The 19,979-nt window shown below is 37.8% G+C and overlaps 1 protein-coding gene across 1 annotated transcript in view; it reads right to left on the bottom strand.

Moving 5' to 3' along the window:
• Positions 1-19,979, bottom strand: part of rut (adenylate cyclase rutabaga) — a gene marked incomplete in the record, with an annotated part of 698,554 nt that overhangs the window by 538,290 nt on the left and 140,285 nt on the right. Inside the window, 1 exon segment of the mRNA XM_081741008.1 lies at positions 14,667-14,707.

Raw genomic sequence — 19,979 nt, 5'->3', positions numbered from 1 at the left:
TTTTGCATATGATACCTTTACCACAATTCACCCATCCGCTTTTGGTATCACGCTATTTACAGAACCCGCAAAAAATGATAAATCTTTCTTCAGTTGCAAATCGAAAGCAGATAGATTAGTTATGATAACGGTATTACATGCAAAATCGTATTATCTAGTTCACTACGTTTCTGCTTTTCGAGTATTTTTATTTGTTTTGAAGATATTACAAAAAAAAAAACTCTAAAATTAGCGGTAGTTTAATTTCGCTGTAGTGAAGACCCTTAAATAGGCCCAGTACTACTAAATTCAATCACACTTATAAGGTTGATAGAAAAGTGGAAGGGGTTTTTCGGACCACACTGTGCATATGAAAAACGAGAAACTGAACACATTACGAGACATGGAGGAATCATGCTGTTAGCTACGGAGGAAATGGTAGAACGAAAAACACACACACACACAGAGAAAACCTAATTTAAAATATACTGGCCAAATAATAGTAGATGTATAGGGAAAAGTGACTATAATGAAATGAAAAGTCTAGAACAGGGAAGAAGAGAAAGCAATGTCAAAGCAATCAAGAGAATGCTGACCTGAGAAAATGAAGATGTAAAAACATACTTCAGCGTTTTATATTTGCACAAATCAAGTGAAAAGGATAAAAGGCTGCAACTGAAAATGAATCTAATGGAATGGTTAAGCTCCAAGGTTGTTCCCGTTTGTCTATCATTCAACTGGGATGTTTCGTGTCCCGCGGTATTATCACCAAAAGATTACGACAATGCTGAGAGATAATCGAAACGTTCCAAAGCCACTTACGAAGTACTTTCATCATGGACAAAGCAGCAGCCACAAAGTACAGACTTCACTATAAAACCCAACAGAGTCAATCGATTTGTTTTCAAGCTTTGACAATGGGACGCTTAACGAGATAAAATCCACAACACAGAGCGCAGCAAAGATGGACTCGTACTCACCAGTTCAGCTTGCTACTGATTCACTACTGCCACACAATTTAAAGCAGGAATGCAAATAAGCAACAAAATTTTACTCGCCCAAAGAAAAAAGCTACTAGCCCACATCATACAATAGAATTTACTTACCTTCGTATGATATTAAATACTCGTCCACACCAATAAACCACTCGCCCCGGGCGAGTGGACGAGTGCTTATTTGCATCCCTGATTTAAAGGATCAGGGGTTAAAGTGGATCTGAAAAAGTAGGGGGACGGTAGGTAGCGGCATGACGTCCCGCCGTCTCCCTGCTATCTTTGCAAATTGTATGGTTTTTTTTTTTTTTTTTTTTTTTTTTTTTTAGGAACTGGGGGACGCCGTTCTTATTTTTGGAGGTGGAGGACGTCGTCGCCCCGCGTTCTCCCCTGTGTACAATGGTTGTATTATTATTACTAGGTTCTCTAAAAAGTATAAAATAAAGACTGTCCGTTTGTGCGTCTCTTAGTAAATAACAGAGATAAAGAGATTATGGATTCAGACCCGAAGGTAAACGTGAAGGGAACGCAAAAGGATGCCGTTCCCCCAGTCCCAAAATATATCTATAATATCCCTCCATTTAATAAAAAATTACAATAGGCAAAGATAGGCACAGGGGCGGCGTAATGTCGTCCGCCCTCTTCCCCTGCCTTTTGAGATCCACTTTTACGCCTGATTCAGACTAGTGTTGCCCATGAGAAGAGACAATTTTCGGTCTCGTCTCGAAAACGAAACAAGCAGCATCTGCTTTTAAAATTCGAGACGAGGCGACAAATTTCACGAGTCTTGTAGACAAACACTATTCAGGCCAATAGCCAGCCCGAAAATGTAGGGAGGGGGGCCGGTAGAAGTTAGGGGGGGTCCAATCGAACTATATTGTAGTTCATCACCATGTTATAGTTCATTTCCAAGCCTCCTGTGAAAATTTTAGAAGGGGCAGTAAAAATTCGGGGCCCCCTAGACCCCCCTGGATACTGGCCTGACACTATTTCATCCACGTCTTAGATCTTAAACACTGTTTTAATGTTGAAACGCTGTACATGTAAGACAACGCACTGTTATTAAAAAAAAAAAAAAAAAAGTAGATTATTGGTTGTTGTTTGTCTTCTTACAAACACTGACACAAATACTACTTATAAATTAAAATTAAATTTATTATTTAAGTTCAAGGGACAGTTGTGAAACAAAAGCCAAAAAAGCATTGTAAACAATTGAAAGCATGAATTTAGCGAAAACTCGGAGATAAGTACAAAAGTGCAGATACAGAAACAAAGTACAGCAAATACTGACAAAATCTGAAAGCAAACATAGCAGTGGAGACAAATACAGAAATTCATTCCGACACACAACACTTAACTAGAACAATATTTGCACCCAAATACGTACATGGATACAAAGACCAAAATACAGATAAGAATTATTAGTATCGAAATATTTTTTTTAACAAACAAAAGAAAAATGTTATCAGGCAGTGTGAAAAGCATAAATGTAGAATGCACATAATAACAAAATATATCTGTTTCCATGTATTTCATTTACTTAAGGTTGGTGTAAAGGGACAAGCTTTGGCGGTAGATGTCACTATAGTCTTCATATCTCTCTCATGTATTTTTTACCTTTCACGAAAATTCACGATTTCTCTTACAAATTTCAACCTAGAGACTTCAAATTTTTCGAGAAGAAACTCCATAACCTATCGAAGACAACAATCCGTGCCGATTTTTTTATTTACAATTTTCTTAATTGTTGAAACAGTTATATTGTTAAAGATTTGGATATCCATTTCAACAATCAAGCAATGTAAACAATTAAGAAAATTTTAAATAAAAAATCGGCACGGATTGTTACCTTCGATAGGTTATGAAGTTCCTTCTCCAAAAATTTGAAGTCTCTAGGTTGAAATTTGTAAGAGAAATCGTGAATTTTCGTGAAAGATAAAAAATACATGAGAGAGATAAGAAGAGTGTAGTGACATCTATCGGCAAAACTTGTCCCTTTAAACCGACCTTAAAATACTTTCCACTGATCTTTCAACGAGGCCGTGATTCTGAGCTAAAGATATAATATCTCCCCTCCGTTCCAAAATATCAAAAGTATATCCATCTTAAAATTGTGTTCAAAGATTTATTTTCTATTACCTTATTTCGCATTTTTTTTTACTATCTGATATACAGGGTGTTACAAAATGTGTCGCAATATATTAGGAACAGATTCCTTACATCAAAATAAGAAAAAAAAAGTTCATATGCACCTGTGCTCAAAAGTAGACAGTTTCGCAGCTATACAGGGTATGGCCAAAAGTCTGGACCGGGCTAAATATTTGAGAAACTGTAAATGCAGTCGATTCGAAGTAAATTGGGATCAATGTTGCTGGGAGGTGGAAACCAAGGATGTTATAACATAGTAAGTTGGAGGACGCAGTTCAGCAATAATAGCAGCCGTCTTCAATCAGCGTCATCCTAATCTCAAGCCGGTAACAGACAGTGCTGTACGAAAAGTAATCCGCAAATTCAGGGCAACGGGAAATGTTGACGATTTACTTCAATCAGGACGACCACGATGTGCAACGGATCAGAGTTTGATTCCCGGAGTGACCTCATGTGATTTAGATCCCCGTTAAGCTGTAAGTCCACGTCTCATATAGCCTAGCTACTGAAAAGTCGCTAAACTCAAAATCAAACCAACTATTATTTATGATGTAACAAACCATGAACCAAAATGGCTGATATCTCTCTCTCTCTGTATATATATAAAGAAGTTTTGCAAATAGCTATTAGGGTCACGTTAGAGGAACTTATAGGTCAGTCCGTCCGTTACTTCACATTATCACTAAAAAGGGAATTTTTGGATTCTGTTTTCTACAAGAGATAGCCAGAGCGATTATCTCGTTAGACTTCGTTAACGGAGTATGTATGTTAACATATTCACGGATAACGGTGACTTTAAACATAGCTGTCCATATCCTATTTCCTGCTATTAAAACAAAGGTAGTAGAAGTTACACAACTCTCCGTTAGATGGCAGCATACGTCGTCAGTGGCTGACATCTACAGGACGAATTGAAGCTTCTAGAACAGTGGTTCTCACTCTAATTCCTATTACGATCCCCTTTTATCGCACCGTGCTCGTCAGTTTTCTCGGGGTTCTCCCGTTTCCTCCCACTTTCTTAATTCCACCATTTCATTCATTTCTCATCATCGCCGTCTCCTTTAGCCTAACCGGCATAATCGTGGGACGTAAAACTTAAAGATTTCATTTCATTTTTTCCTCTTTTATCACATCCTCTTATGAGCGACCCCTTTATAATTTCTGGTTTGTAAAATTTTGTGTGGGATTTTTAATACACCTATTGCGGAGATTTTATGATATCCATCTATTTCTACAATAGTAGAATCCATTTCTTGTATATAATGGATACAGTCACTTCCCTAAAAGCAAATGGATCAAAGCCAAATTTGATCAGTTCATTCATATTACAAATATCGAATCCGGTCCCGTTATACGGTTTCAAAATGGAGACCGTTTAAAAATATTAAAACTTCATAACTCCCTTAATTTTGGGTCATGTGATAAAAAAAATAATGTAGTGATTTCCATTTTGGTTAAAAGAACTTGGACAGCTGTTAAAACTTATTGAGTAATTTAATTTTCTAGAGTTACCGCCACTTTGAGTTACCTCATATTGTTGTGAATTTGGTACATTGTTGTGTGTGTGTTCAGTATCACCAAAAACTGTTAGTTAAAGGCAACTGGTTTAATTTAAAATTTAGGAAACAAATAAAACCCCACACCAAAAATCAACCTTCATTGTGGCCAGCTTGCTAGAAAAAAAGATTATTCGCTCACGCACATACAATTTTGCAAAGAACAAAAGACGATCCTAAACAAAAGCAATTCCTTTTATTGCTGACAATAATTTATCCATTGTTGATTTATCAACAAACGTAACACAGCTATTGCGGATTATCGTTTTAAATTTTAATTGCATTTTCAATTAGGGATGGGCAAAACGGGTTTGTATAAAAACCGGAAACCGGTTTCTAAAAAACCGAAATCCAAAAACCGACATTTCGGTGAAAACCGGTTCGGGGTTTTCACCGAAACGGTTTTGGTTTTCTCCATAAACCGGTTTCGGTTTTCATCGAAACTTGTTTCGGTGAAAACTTTTGAAAAACACAAAACTTTTTCTGTGGAGACAATAGATTTCCGGAGAACAACGAAACACTATTCTGGTCTGAAATAGAACGAATTTTGCAAAAAAAAAAAAAAAAAAAAAAATGAAACCGTTTTGGAGAAAACCGATAACTGGTTTCGGTAAAAACCGAACCGGTTTCGGTGAAAAACCTGACCGGGTTTGGAGAAAATCGAAACCGTTTTCGGCGAAAAAACGGTTTTTTGAAAATTTTCAAAAAACCTGTTTCGGATTTTCTAAAAACCGAAAACCGATAAACCGTTTTTTGTGCCCACCACTAATTTTGAATATGCAGTTCTCATTAGTTTCATATCGTATCCCTTTCATTTGAACGGACTTCTAAACAACTCTGCATCTGTTCAAAATTTTTTTGCATGCCTATTTTTTGTTGTTCTTAACAGTATGTGTAAAATATAGGGACACACTCCAATACAGGCGCGCACTCAGAAATTTTTGTTGGGGTCCAAGTCCTACGGGTGGTTTCAATACTAGAAGCTAATATCTCTAGATGCCTATTGAACGGGTATTATTATAATGTATCAGATAACTAATTGTAAAATACCTCCACCTATATTTTCAGAAAAAAAATGATATAATTAATGTTTTTATGAGTCAAAGACCGTGGCGGAGGCGGATGTAATCCGGGGCCGGAGGTGCCTAGGCACTCCAGTTGTATAAGCTACAAAAATAATTTAAGCTATTATTTATATATTCTGGAAGTTTACAGTAAACTCATGATAACATATCACAGTCCTGGTCCTGGCTGACACCCCAGTTTTTACCTTCTGGATCCCCTACTGGACAAAGAGTGCAGATGAAGTGTAAAATCAAATGTTCATGCTACATCAATCATTTTTCTGTTAAGCAAATACAGTTTTATTAAGAAGGTGTACAAGTATATATTGGATTCAGAGCTGGATTTAGATTTGGTGGGGCCCTAAGCTACTGAAGATAATGGCGCCCTTTATGTCTCCAGATGAACGTTGCACCGTATACACAGAAATGATGAAACCAGTAATATTTCAGGAGGCAGGCTAGCAGAAAGGGCCCCATTACTTACATCATAGGGGCTTACACAAACGAAGCACTGTAGCTATATGTATATTTTACTTTATTTATTGTTTTTCTTATAATTTTGGAAATGTGTATTCATTTTTTTCTTTAATTTTTGGGGCCCCCAAGAGCGTGGGGCCCTAAGCTATAGCTTGTTTAGCTTATACGTAAATCCGGCTGGGGGGGGGGGGGGCTTCCAGACCTGGTGTACCCCCGTGGATGCACCCCTGCTCCAATACAACAACATAATTGACGGCAATTTGAAAGGAAAGTGGAAGATCACTTTTTTTCTTTAATCTATCAGCAATGAGTGAAATTTAATAATAAAAACATATAATCTTGTGCAACCACAAAAAAAAAAAAAAAAAAAAAATCATAACCTTCTGAGTTACACAGACACAAACCGCATGCGTGGTCTTTACATATGTTGCATTATAATCAATAAAACCTCCATAAAACGAAAGAAACACTAATGCCTTTATAAGGGAAAGTCACTCGCTTCTGCTCTTTAATCTTTAATCATTATTAACAAACGAAGCCATTCAGAAAAGAGAGAGACGTTCAACTTATCAGTAGCCAACACCAACAGATGTCGCTCTTATCGCCTACAAAATGAACACCTTCCACAAGTGTCAGAAAAATACAAAAAAAGATGTGGGAACAAATGAGATGTAAAAAAAAAAAGCCGGGAAAAGGTTTAACTAGCAGTGTTACTAACTATATAATTATTTCCATGTATTACATGTATCGACGTGTTTTTATTATTATTATTATTATTTTAAATAATAATACCCTGATTAATTCTTTACTTAAAAATGTTCTAAAGCGTCAATTGTTTCTATATTTCTCTAGGATTCACCCAAAATCTAAACCAACAGTACTAAATCTTACTCGTACTTACCAATTGCGTCTCTAATAAATTATTTATGAACGTCAGTAATAGATTGATTGGTTCATTTGCAATTCAACGTTGTTTTAAGCACGACGCTACATAATACGTGTATATACAGACTAACGTTGTATCCGAACCATATGAGCTCATGCCAGGAACCCAACCCGGGTCTCCAGCTCGATCCTTATATTATTATTATTATTATTATTATTATTATTATTATTATTATTATTATTATTATTATTATTATTATTATTATTATTATTAAAGCACAGGATCTTCCCTACCAAACTCTCTCACCTCCAAGAGAACTGTATTGCAAGACAAGCGTAATCGATCGTGGCTATAATTAGGGTTGACAACTTTTGAGAATGGAAATACCGGACACCCTCCTGGAGTACTTACACTCTCAAGATTGTAACACTGTCGCTCGTCAAAAAATGTGAACAACTTTAGTTACTTACTTTACATAAAATTGAGTTCGAATTTAATAACTTTAGTTGCTTTTGAAGAATTTATTAAACTTTCTTATTCCAGTTTTCGCTGAGTCAGTACATGTAATTTTTGTACTCTGCCATCAATAATACATCATATTTAAAACAGGAAAGAAGATATATAATTGTCAATATAATTATGGCATACACAAAATATACTTGAAAAATAAGTCTTACCAGCATCGCTGGGGCTGCAGCTAATGTCTCATAATGCCTACATACTTTTACTGGATCCGGATGCATTATTTAATTGGAAAAATGAAATGAAATCTTTAAGTTTTACGTCCCACGTTTATGCCGGTCAGGCTAAAGGAGACGGTGATGATGAGTAATGAATGAAATGGTGGAATGAATAATGTGGGAGGAAACGGGAAAACCCCGAGAAAACCCACGCACACGGTGTTTGTCCACCACAAAGCGAGGCTATTTGAGACATGGACTTACTGATTAACGTGAAATCCGAAAGACACGAGCTCCCGCCGGGAATCGAATCTCGGTAAATTTATGGTTAAATAGCAGATCGTATCTCCCAATAATGGCACACACACTCAGTGATGACGCCAGAAGATGGCAAGATGTTGAGCGCTCTCCCCCTCCCCCCCCCACCGGTAGCAACATCTACCACATCAGATATGTTTTATTGTAGTGTATGCCGAGTAATATACACGTAAAACCATTCCTTACGATATACCAAAAAAATAGCTGTTTCTCCGAAATGTTTTCTGCCTCTTTGCCTGCCCCTGAGAAATTAAAGCTGTTTTCGTCATTGCATATACTCCTAACATTGACACTTGTAATCCTAAATGTGATGGACAGTGTTGTGTGCAACAGGGTTTTTGGACTTTTAACTTCCTTTTGAGCAATATTATGGAAAAATGAAAAGTTACTACAGAGGTTGTTTCAAAACAACTACGACAACCAGAGAGTATTTGGGAAGTGATTCCAGACACCAACGTAAGACAAAAAGTATAAACTAGTGCTGTCGAAATCGGTTTTTGAAAAAACCGAAAACCGGTTTTTGAAAAAAGTGAAATTTCATAAAACCGAAATGTCGGTTTTCAAAACCGCATTTGCGGTTTCGGTTTTAAAAACCGCTTTTGCGGTTTCGGTTTTGAAAACCGCATTTGCGGTTTTCGGTTTTCAGAAAACCGGTTTTCTCAAAAACCGAAAACCGCAAATGTCACAAAAATTCAACAGCACTAGTATAAACCAACCTGGGTGCACAAATGCTTCTTTCCGGGGTTATAGGCTGCCGAAAATACGAAAATGGGAACTTAAAATGTCAATAGCTCCAACACTATGGGACCTGCCGTACTCGGGTCAAGACTTCACTTAGGAACTATTATGTGCGCTATCTAAAAATACATGTTTCAGAATTCTACGGTACTCACGCCATAATTTTTATAGAAGCAGTTTGGCTATGGACATAATTTGAAGTGCTCACTAAGTACTTCCATGAAAGTTGTTGCGAAAGTGCCGCAGGATTCTGAAACTTAGATATTTTTGTTCCTAATTAAAGTATTGACTTGAGTTTTGGAGCTTGGGCATTTACAATTCATTTTTTCATGTTTTTGGCATTCTATAACTCCGAAAGGAAGCATTTGTGCACCCAGGTTGGTCTGTAGTTTTTATCTTATTTTGGTGTCTGGAATCATCTCGCAAACTTTATCGGTGTTGTTTTGAAACACCCTGTACATACCACCCTGTTGTTTTGAAACATCCGTATACAAACATATGACATCGTATGACCTTGAGAACTTGAACTTCCCCCTTCCCTTTACGAACATTCCAGACGACGGCCATACTACTTACACTGAAAAGATTGAGATAAGTTTTTAAAACACATTGTATCCCAAAATAATTTTGTTCACGAAAAGGGTTGGCAACATTGCTACAGCCATCCCACGCATCCATGTAAGTTTCTTCCTATGTCAACCGCGTTTTTTGCCTTCGTCATGGCTGCGTTTCTTTTGTTTTTTTTTTTCTTTTGTAAGATTCTCTTTTTTTCTTTATTTTTATTACTTCTGCCCGGTGCAACCCTCACAAGACGTTACGTACGTACATACACATACCCAAACGCATATATCATTTTCCCCGACATCAACAACATAAGCTGAATAAACCAGCAGCCTGTAGAAATATGCTGGAATAAATTACTTATATATATGGGAAAAGACATCCCGACACATCAACCAACATTCTTATACAATAAACCACAAGCCTCTTACACAAAAACCTATTTAGATATTTTTTGCTTTTGCTTCGGGATAAGGGTTCCAGGTCCCGTTGCCTTACTTACCCATATGTTTTCGTTTATGGAAATATAAACCAGTTAAACGACCACAGAATGAAGTAATATGGTGGTCGGAATTGAATTTTATAGATATTCAAAGACGCCTACGGTAATACGATTCAGTAGTGTTCAAAAAATCCTGACTATCTACCTTTTTAAAAATACTCTCTCCATCCAAGTCATTTCTAACTGGTGGTGTCACACCGAGACGAAAAATGCATTCTTAAATACGAGCCGAGACGAGAAACGCATTCTTAAATACGAGCCGAGACGAGAAACGCATTCTTAAATACGAACCGAGACGAGAAACGCATTCTTAAATACGAACCGAGACGAGAAACGCATTCTTAAATACAAGCCGAAACGAGAAATGCATTCTTAAATACGAGCCGAAACGATAAATGCATTCTTAAATACGAGCCGAGACGAGAAATGCATTCTTAAATACGAGCCGAGACGAGAAATGCATTCTTAAATACGAGCCGAGATGAGAAATGCATTCTTAAATACGAGCAGAGACGAGAAATGCATTCTTAAATACGAGGCGAGACGAGAAATGCATTCTTAAATACGAGCCGAGATGAGAAATGCATTCTTAAATACGAGCCGAGACGAGAAATTTCACGAATCTCAGAGGCTACACTAGTTCATCCCAATCTTAGATCTCAAACACTATTGTAACGTTACATGACTCATAGTAAAAAAAAAAAAAAAAAAAAAAAAAAAAAAGTGCAAATTGACAAGATGATTGATTGCACGAACACAACGATGAACATTATCGAACTTTAAAAATATGAAAGTCATTACACAACAAATTCCAATTTTAAATATAGTTGAAATATTATAGCACATCCTTCGTGGACCTCTCGTGATGTGAAGGGATTCTAATAAGTCCTACTAAAACAAACTAACTAGTGGCGTGACAGCACTTTGTGGACCTGAACCGCTTCAAGGCCATCTGTTAGCGACCGGCTAACGTTCAAGCAACGTTGCCTACCAACGAACACTTGTCAGCGCGCTCCTATGCCGTCTGTAACATGTGTACGAGGAGCTTTCCTTATCTAGTAGTCGTCACGTCTTTTATTCACGTGACTCTCCAGTTTGTGTCACGACGCTGGGTGAACAATAAAAATTGGGAAGCACCCACCGGAAATCGAATCCGGGACCACACGGACATGAACCCAACGTTCTAACCACTAGGCTACGGTGTACCCCGATAGTAGGGCTGTGCGATATCGAAATTTTGATATCGACATTCGATATTTTTCTGATATCGATATCGAACAGATATATCGATATCGAGTATCGACGATATCGATATCGAAAATATCGGTACTGAATATTGATATTAACAATATTAGTATCGAATATCGATATCGACAATATCGAATGACGATATCGACGATACCGATATGTCGACGTCGATATTTTTGCGATATCATTAGCGATACAAGCTGATATCGATATCGACACATCGCACAGCCCTACCCGATACCTCCTACTATACGAAATTTAAATACGCAGGGCACAAATTTTATACATAAATTTACAAGAAATTTTCGAGACGATACAAGTTAATCAATACGTGATAGAATACTTCCAGAATCGAGACATCTTCAAAATCAGCGAGATGATACTAAAAAATCATATTTATCATCTCGCCTCGTAGAGCTATTAGGAAATACTATTCAAAATCTTTTTTTAAAAAAAGTGAAAAACAGAATGAGAAAAGCACGAGGAAGGAATAAGCCAATACTGGCAGTCACCAGCGAAAGCACTTTCTACGCCAGTGGTACGACAAACGTTTTTAGAAGCAGACAAAAGGAAGAAAAATTTTAGGCGGACATATCCGTAATTCACTAAAACCAACAACGGTACATTTTACAAAATTCTTGTAATAGTAAGCTATCATCTCTTTCATAATCTTGTTCGGACTGAGATGCATCGACTCTCACAAGTGAAGTGCTCATTTGTCAGTCTGTTCCTAATAGAACTCTTTCGAAATAACTTTTCTTCTTGTTAATAATAATAATAATAATAATAATAATAATAATAATAATAATAATAATAATAATAATAATAATAATACATTTTATTGCAGAAACATCTGAAAACATGCATTTAGAATCACCCAAAACGTGCATTTATAAATGAACGGGTCTGTATTCCTAATGAGGATCGCCTAGATGTTTACGTCTAAGCTTCAAATTCCTCGACAGAATTCACAAAAATAAAGATTTTGAACTAAATAATAAAACGAATTCCCTGCTTCTAGTCGATATTTAATTCATTTAGGGGCCGCGGTGACTCAGTGGTAGAGCGTTCAGCTCTGGTGCTTGGGGTCCCGGGTTCGATCCCAGCCCACGCCAAGTGAATTTTCTGGTGGACAAACAACGTGTGCGTGGATTTCCTCGGGGTTCTCCCGTTTCCTCCCACTTTCTTCATTCCACCATTTCATTCATTACTCATCATCACCGTCTCCTTTAGCCTAACCGGCATAACCGTGGGAGGTAAGACTCAAAGATTTCATTTTCATTTTTAATTTATTTAGGCCTTTAGGCGGATGTAAATACATTGGGACAACTGGACGGACATATACCCAAAAATCAATCAAACGTGAACATACATTCATTAAAATGTAGAATTCCATTTTTTTTCTCACGGACATCATTTTCTTCTCTTCCATTTCACGAAAGTATAATATAAAGTAACATATAATAAAGAAACCCAGGGAAGTAGGCTTTTATGATAACTGCACTTGGAACCCTGTTGAAAACTTAAGGAGTTAACAAAAACGATCGTTGCAAATGGAGAACCTTAATTCCACTTGTTTGGATGAGTTTCAACGTCCATTGCTAAAGAATGAGCGCGTAATGTTCTTTCTCACTGTGGTGTGGAGAGTCCCGGAGAACCTATTCTTCACAGCCTGTGCTACGTGAGCGCATGACGTCAGTGTTCAAATGGACCATAATTCGAACAATGGCCAATATATCAGAAAAAACAGGCCTCTCACATTTCGCCTGCGCAGCAAAAACTACAAAAACTACAGACATTAATAGCTGGTGGGATGTAACATTCGAGCGGAGGCCGAGAAGAAATATGTTATATTCGTGAAAAAGGTTATTCAAACATGAACATTTGAAATGACTGATGGACTGTGGAAAACACACACAAGATTAAATTCAGTGTTGCATACAGGATGTTTACCGAGAAAACGCTGCTAATGCTGTAAACACAACTTCTTGATCAGAAAGCCACGAGTTTGAATCCCGCGACGACATAGCAATTAGAGTTTTCCCAGCGTTCACGTAGTTTGTTCCTTAATCGAAGATGAGTGATGATGAAATCTTACGAAACAATTAAAACGATTCTTAAAAACTTTTCCTAACTCCAATGCTTGTGACGTTGTAATGAGTTTCTCTCATTCCCAGTAAACATAGCGGAGCCAGAGTGAGACAGTTAGGGTTGTGCACGAGATCAGGGGCGGCGATTAGGGGGGACAAGAGGGGTTAGTTGGCCGCCGCTTTTTTTTTTAAGTGACTCCTTAATGTATATAGTTTCATTTGGAAATTTAAAGTTTTTGTATGTATTACTGGTTCACAGAAAAAATGGTGCCATATAATATTTGCCGTTGCGTGAGTACGTACAGGTTATTTGCCTCCCCGTGGAGTTAAGAAATCTATAGGAACTGCGTTTTAATTGCAATTCAAAGAAATTAATATTGTAATTGCGTAGTTCTTTAAATGTCATAGCATATGCTTGTAGTATTTACTGTTTTTCATTTTCTAAGAGTAATAACATACATTTAATGGCATGCCTGGAATTAAATATATAAATTGTTCATTAATCCCTAGATTCAATATAACTTCTACAAAAGAAGCATCATTATTCATTACTATGATTAATATTATCCTTTCTATTTATTTGTTTTGCAAATTTGTTATTAAATAATCTGATATCTCAATTTCCCAGACAGATCCATGAGCAATGAATCAAATCTCTTCTTACACCTTCGTTGTTTAAGAGTACAAATGGCTAGTACCTACTTGCGTTGCTGTTGTCAATTGACTTAATAAAATATAAAATATGATATACAGTATTTTAACTGAAAAAGATAGTATCCTATTAGTTATACAACCTTTCGTCAAACAGTGTTAGAAACAACCAAGAAAACTAACATTGATATCCAGATATTTAAATCATATCTTGCCCCTCCCCCTTCCCCATTTTTAATGTCCGATCGCCGCCACTGCACGAGATGGGAGAATTTTCCTGACGATATACGAGACAAAAAGGAGTTCTTCTAATATAATCACTTTCCCGACACATTTTCATTCCATCAGTTTCTTGATCACCATTCTTCTTTAGTTTAAAGGGCGTAGATGAGGAACTTGAAGGTAAAGAATTCATATACTTTGTCCCCTAGTAATGACGATAGCTTTAACTTCTTAGACGGAAAAGAGAGGGGCAGATATTTTTTTGAAGACAACAGCCATCATTTCTATACGGAAAAGATTAGTTTTTATATTACTTGACCTGTATTACATTTCTGTGGAGGCAGGCGTAGACACTGAGGGATGCTCGCCCCTCTTCTTGCCATCCCTATACCGTTGTCACTATTCATCCCTTTTCGACAACTGAATTATGTGAGTAGTGGATATGCACTTTCAAAGTGGGAAAAGAACCATATTTGCTCCCATCGTAAATCTAAGCTGAACTACCGCACCAAAAACCGGAAACCCATTTTTTTAAAAAAAATCAAGTAACTTACCTGTCAGTTTTGGCCTTTGAGGGTTTCAATGACTCCACAGCCTACAAAGAAAGAAAGAAAAATACATAAATAGAATGAATAAATAAATGAGGTTCATGGTTAAATTACCTACAATATCACAAAGTGTTAAAACCGTGATTTTTAACTCGCGAACTACTTTTCTTAATTTTGTAGTCTGTTCAAGCACTGATGAAAAAGTAAATGCTGAAATTAAACTACCTATGTGCAGTATATATGGCCATTTTGCACTGGGCTCGCTCGGGCTAGTGCTCACTGCTTTCAACTGGGCTCATGTTCGATTATTCAGCCCGAGCTTGGTTAAGCGTAAGCGCCGAGCTCGCGAGTTTGGACACGTATGGTGTAGAGTGGACGTGGGATTCCCAATTTTTCACACTGGAAAATCGGCGTGTGATTAAAAAAAAAAAAGTTTGTTGTTTCATCCCCGTCCTTAGCACCGACGATATATGAGACGTGAAGATTAATGTGTGCTCTTACTCACACGAGCTCCCACCAGGAATCGAATTCGGATCTTCCGTGCCAAAAGCAAAACTAGGCACCTAATGCATACCGTGTGCATAAATGCGGTAGAAAAATACAGTCTTAGCGTTGCTCATAAACCGGAACGAAACAATTTTCCGTGACCAAATACGAGACGAGACACAGCTCTTCCAATAGAAACAAACTTTTCCAGCAAACTATTTCACTAGACATTTCGAGACGAGACAGTCCCAAATCTAGTCTAGTGGTCAACAATACTTTTAACGTTTCTTCTTATTAATGGTATTCTAAATTAAATTCACATCTACTTTCACCTTCTGCTGCGTGCAATACAGCAACACAGTTCATTATAGTCTAGCAGAGACCCTAAAGAAAACTTCTACGAACGCTATCTAAACGATTGTTTACCTAACCAACTTAGCTTCGAATTCAGTCAAGTCAAATTTGTTGTGTTTATCCATCCATTTATTTTTTTTAATGATCAAGGAAGATTACTCAACTACAGCAATGGTTGCTAACTTGGGGGCGCACAAACTACTAACAAAAAATAAACTACATCTGTAATTACAAGTATTACGAATTTTTGTGACTACGAGCCCTTCAATCTACTATAGTACAAACACGACGTAACAACTGAGAAAGACCTCAGCTGGTACGAAGAATAATGCTAAACTACAACGGTATGCACTAGGGATGGCCAGAACCGGTTCCTGGTGGAACCGGTTTTCGGGTCTGAACGGATCCGGTTCTAGATTATCCGGTTCCGGAACCGGTTTTTCGGATCCAGGTCTGGAACCGGTTCTGAAAACAGAACCGGTTCTTCGTGGAACCGGTTCCGCTGGAACCGAAACTTTGTGACCATCCCTACGCTAAACCCGAGCTGCTGGCAAGCTGTGAACAGTATGCTAGATGAAATGGTGGAAGCGACAGGCAGGCGCCCAGGCGGCGGCAGCTTGTCTCATTTGGCTAAATAAAGTGGGTAACTGGCAAACTCATTGGCTAAACAGGCAAACTGGCCAACTCATTTGGCTAAACACCCACTGGTGGACCAAAATTTTTTTCTGGGGGCACAAACGGGTCTGGGCGGGGAAGGCACAAGCGCATGGTCCTCTTTGCATTATTTTTGAAGGTGAACTTTATGCCTCCTTTACGGGTCTTCGGGGGCTTTCGGATCCAGGTCTGGAACCGGTTCCTAAGATCCGGTTCTGGAACCGGGTTTTCAGATCCAGATGTGGAACCGGTTCCTAAGATCCGGTTCTGGAACCGGGTTTTCAGATCCAGATCTGGAACCGGTTCTTAAGATCCGGTTCTGGAACCGGGTTTTCGGATCCAGGTCTGGAACCGGTTGCTAAGATCCGGTTCTGGAGCCGGGTTTTCGGATCCAGGTCCGGAACCGGTTCTGAAAACCGGATCTCCGAGAACCGGTTCCCCGCGGAACCGGTTCCGCCGGAACCGGAACTTTGTGGCCATCCCTAGTATGCACAAGTGGTGATTATTATTATTATTATTATTATTATTATTATTATTATTATTATTATTAATAATAATAATATAGAAGAATTGATAAGTCACATATCTGAAATCACACAATTCAGACAGGATTCACGTATGATCAACGTCCGGGAAGGATCAAGAAGCTGGGGGAGGAGAGCGTAAAATATACAGGATTTACGAAGGGAGGCGCGAGGTAAACAAGGAGGGAACCATTGAAATATAGCATTCCTTACTGAGTTATCTTCCTGTACAGGCGTTCGGTTCCAACAAACCCGGGATTTCTACTTAGACAAATTTTCGCCAAACACTTTTCTAATTGCTATTCACAACAAAAAGGTGGAAAATATTAACCCATTTCTGCCCAAATTATTTTTTCGAAATAATTGTTTCTTTTTTTCATATCTCTTACAAAATACACACCACGTGACATTAAGCAGGATGTCGCTGACCTAATCGTAGGCAGTGATACCAACCGACACTAGAAAAAGTTGTACCGTTTACCGCGATTTTTATTTCAGCCCCAGAGGTTCCGAAACCTCACAAATGTCGACGTCAGAGGTTGTCGACAAATGTCGACAATGGGCACAAATGGGTTAAATAAACTTCTTGAGAGGTCCCATCACGGCGAAATTAAACCAGTAATTATGTGATATCTTCAAATAGATAAAAGATAATCGAAAAGTGGAACAAGAGCTCCCTAGACAAACTATTTTACATGAGATACCGTTATCACGACTCACTTAATAAATCCATTTTTATACACACTAATTGACGAATATGTTTGTACGTACGAAAAATATTTTATTTCTTATGTACACAAATCATTTCTAAGTTGACAACACGGAATTTTTTGTTATCTTTTTCCTACCTTTTATTTTTAAAATTAGGTGTCCTCAAAGAAGTTCATCTAGTTAATGGTTTGATGTGTCATATTGAACAGTTTCTTTCTTATGTAAGTGTGTGTCTTCTCGCCTTGATGCATTAAATGTCGTGTTTTGAAAACGGACGGATCTTCTGGGGGTTTAAGATATCCCTCAGTCGAGTGGATGGTCCGGGAGTTTTCCAGCAGAAAATAGTTAGTACACCAAAAACTCGGTTTTTGAGCATTTTCGTGAATAATTCTCTATAATGCAACATAAGGAGATATTTTCTTTATTTTTTTCAGAGTTGTTGTTGATCAGAGATCAAAGACTTTCCATGTTCCTCCCTCCCGTAAATACAGAGAAACTCTCCAATGACTTTTAGACATTAGCAAATAAAAATTCAATCTTTTAGGCAACATACCCTCACTGTGTTTCAACATTTAGATAGCCGGTATGTCAAGTCAAAATAGAAATAAAACATACCACCTCTGCTTTTTCTCCACTTAGAACACTAGATGGAACCTATTGTTCGGACACTAAATCCAAATCAAGAAAGCATTTATCTTTGCCTTTAATTTACATGTCGACGGCCATAACCATTCTATACTTCGTATACAAAGTAGTTTCCTCAAATCATAGACCAGTGCCTTTTTTTAGACCGTACACACAATAGCAGTAAGTCCCGGAACCTTTTCTTGAACTTTATTATTATTTGCGATTTCTCTAGTCATTCTTTGAATTGGGAGGGGCAGGTGGCTCAGTACTAGAGCGCTTACCTTTGGTGCGTAGGATTCCTGGTTCGATTGCCAGCCAGTTAAGTTTTCTCAGGACATCATGTCCCTGAGTTTTCTCAGGCTAATTCCGGTTCCTTCCACATTGTCATTTCACCAATTCTTTCACCATCATTTACTTACTTTAATCATCCGTCTCCCTTAGTCTAAGAGGCATAATTGAAAACTGATCGACAGATTTCATTTCTAACTTGTTTTTAAAGAGTTTGATTTATCGAAACTCCTTTCTATATTTACCGTACCTGCCTGGCTGTCCGTTCGTCCGGAACACAGAAAATCTCAAGAAGTACTTGACACATGATTATTAATTTTGGCCAGGGTGTAGAGGGATCAAAAGTTAAAAATCAAGTTTGCTGATGGAGGTGATTCATTAAGTTGACCCCCTCCGCCACGTATTCCCATAGGGGCTATTATACATCAATTACACCTTGGTAACATGCAACCCAACTACTTAAATGCCACAGGGGGCGCGGTGGCTCTGTGCTAGAGTTTCACCTCCGGTCCCTGGTTCCCTGGTACGATCCCAGCTCGCGCCGTGTGGACTTTGTGGTAGACAAACACCGTGCTCATGGGTATTCTCGGGGTTCTCCCAGTTTCCTCCCACTTTCTTCATTCCACCATTTTATACATTTCTCATAATCACAGTCTCCTTTAGCCTAACCGGCATAACCGTAGGACGTAAAACTAAAGATTTCATTTCATTTTCATTTTACTTAAATGCCAGATTGATTGCATATCTCTTAAGTTAATTTCAATATTCTAACCGAACTTATGTGGCGTACACGAGACACTACTACTACTTATTATTATTATTATTATTATTATTATTATTATTATTATTATTATTATTATTTTAAGATTTCGGACTGGGAATGTTACTTCGGCGTTTCTCGATCTTCAGCTTCCTCTTTTAACTTCACTTCTAATGTGTATACCCTACATTTTGCAAATGTCTACATCAAGATTTTGCACACTAGCAATATCGCAAATACAATGAGAAATGAAGATATATCGGACGACATGTTAAAAGTTGGAAGATGTTGTGATAACATATTTATACTGAGTACCAGCATCTTTTCCTCAGAACAAAAGAAAAAAGTATTGCAGGGGCTATATAAATATTTTCCGAGATTCGTGATACAAAACAGCCTATTTTCATGAGTCGAATTACTTCCCTGAGTGCTGTAACAGAAATATACTGAAACATTCCTTAGATATTGGTTTCAGTAACGAATTACTATTTCATGTCAAAGTTCCTGAAACGAATTGTTATGGAGATAAAGTGTCGCAATAAAAGAAGAACTAAAAAAAAAATCTCCGGTTCCAGTTGGTTCGTGGGTGGTGCCAGGATGCTCACAGAACTTTATGAATTAAATCGATCGCTCGGCTCCAGGAAGTTAAAATTTCCCCCACCACCTACCGCTCTTGCTACTGGGGAAAGGGCGCCGCGCCACACCACACCACGTAAAGCCCTCAGAACGTTCGACCTTGAATTAACTTTGTCTAGGTCAGGACAATTTTTGGACACCGTCCCAGCAACACAGCATGCAGCAAAAACAATATAGCAATTACGGTATACTGTGTATATATAAGAGCAAAGCCATATAATTTTCAATGTTCTATTTAGCAATAAAATATAGTTAACCTCCTATAAACACTGAAATTTA

The sequence above is a fragment of the Thermobia domestica genome, chromosome 15, assembly GCF_964235325.1.
Source record: "Thermobia domestica chromosome 15, izTheDome1.hap1.1, whole genome shotgun sequence".
NCBI classification, from domain to species: domain Eukaryota; kingdom Metazoa; phylum Arthropoda; class Insecta; order Zygentoma; family Lepismatidae; genus Thermobia; species Thermobia domestica.
Note: the sequence above shows the minus strand (reverse complement) of the source record. Positions and strands in the feature narration are given on the sequence as shown.